Here is a 1,950-nt window from a genome sequence, read left to right on the forward strand (position 1 = left end):
TTTGAGTTTCATTAGCAATTCAGGACCTAGTAGGTCTCCTAGTCACATTTTTATACATGGGAGTCATAAGTCCCACTCACCATGCAGAGTACAAAACACTCTTCTAATCCAAGGAGACAATGTAGCTGTGGTGAAATGACACAAATGGAAGTGTTGAAAAAAGCATTTCCACATTTAAATCGTATGGGTCAAACTCCCATCATGCAGATTACAAACCTTTTCTATGAAATGAGTCCAGGGATCTTAGCAGGCATTAATGTCTGGAAGCCCTGAAGGTCAGCAATTGCTATATTTTTTAATGGGGCTCAACATTTCAGTATTATCCCTAAAGACCTCTCCTAACTATGCAGGATCTAACAGATCCACTTTCAATGACCACTTCTACTTAACCAGTAACACAAAAAATGTATGTTGTCTCAAGCCTCTTAGACAGATGAAGTAGTGCATGGACCCCGATTGGTGAGACAGGGTAGCTTTAACTGAGAGAAGCCACAGATATAATCTAGTCATTTGTGAAATATGCATCTGAAGAGTGAGACTACTTGTCCAGTGGACATAAGGATGAGTTTATGTAGTATAATTTTTCAGAAGCCTTGAAGATCACCTACTCCTGGTCTTACAACATGTTTAAATCCCACAGACATGTATGTGAACAGCTGTGCTGGAGGGGAATTAGCTCAAATGGTAGAGCGCTCGCTTTGCATGCGAGAGGTAGCGGGATCGGTGCCCACATTCTCCAGTGCAGTCCAGAAGACTAGTTATTCCGGTGCTAGAGTTGATTGTATGTTCTGATTCTTCTGGAATGCAAAGTGTAATTCTTTTCCCTAACGTAGCACCACATGAGGCACAATGATGCGAATGATTAACTCTCAGAAAAGTATCTTATTAAGAAAAAACAACCGGCATGGCCCGTACGGGGATCGAACCCACGACCTTGGCGTTATTAGCACCACGCTCTAACCAACTGAGCTAACTGGCCAACACGACAACATACTTCCTCCATAGGCACTCCTCCGTCCAGCGACAGGTCGGCCAGCGTTGCTTGGATGGATTGCTGTAAGTTTGAGTATCATTAACAGTTCAGGAACTAGTAGGTCTCATAGTCACATTTTTACACATGGGAGTCATAAGTCCCACTCACCATGCAGAGTACAAAACAGTCTTCTAAACCAAGGAGACAATGTAGCTGTGGTGAAATGACTCAAATGGAAGTGTTGAAAAAAGCATTTCCACATTTAAATCATATGGGTCAAACTCCCATCATGCAGATTACAAACCTTTTCTATGAAATGAGTCCAGGGATCTTAGCAGGCATTAATGTCTGGAAGCCCTGAAGGTCAGCAATTGCTATATTTTTTAATGGGGCTCAACATTTCAGTATTATCCCTAAAGACCTCTCCAAACTATGCAGAATCTAACAGATCCACTTTAAATGACCACTTCTACTTAACCAGTAACACAAAAAATTCATGTTGTCTCAAGCCTCTTAGACAGATGAAGTAGTGCATGGACCCCGATTGGTGAGACAGGGTAGCTTTAACTGAGAAAAGCCACAGATATCATCGTCATTTGTGAAATATGCATCTGAAGAGTGAGACTACTTGTCCAGTGGACATAGGGATGAGTTTATGTAGTATAATTTTTCAGAAGCCTTGAAGATCACCTACTCCTGGTCTTACAACATGTTTAAATCCCACAGACATGTATGTGAACAGCTGTGCTGGAGGGGAATTAGCTCAAATGGTAGAGCGCTCGCTTTGCATGCGAGAGGTAGCGGGATCGATGCCCACATTCTCCAGTGCAGTCCAGAAGACTAGTTATTCCGGTGCTAGTGTTGATTGTATGTTCTGATTCTTCTGGAATGCAAAGTGTAATTCTTTTCCCTAACGTAGCACCACATGAGGCACAATGATGCAAATGATTAACTCTCAGAAAAGTATCTTATTGAGA

Source organism: Silurus aristotelis (assembly GCF_946808225.1).
Source record: "Silurus aristotelis genome assembly, chromosome: 8".
Lineage (NCBI taxonomy): Eukaryota > Metazoa > Chordata > Actinopteri > Siluriformes > Siluridae > Silurus > Silurus aristotelis.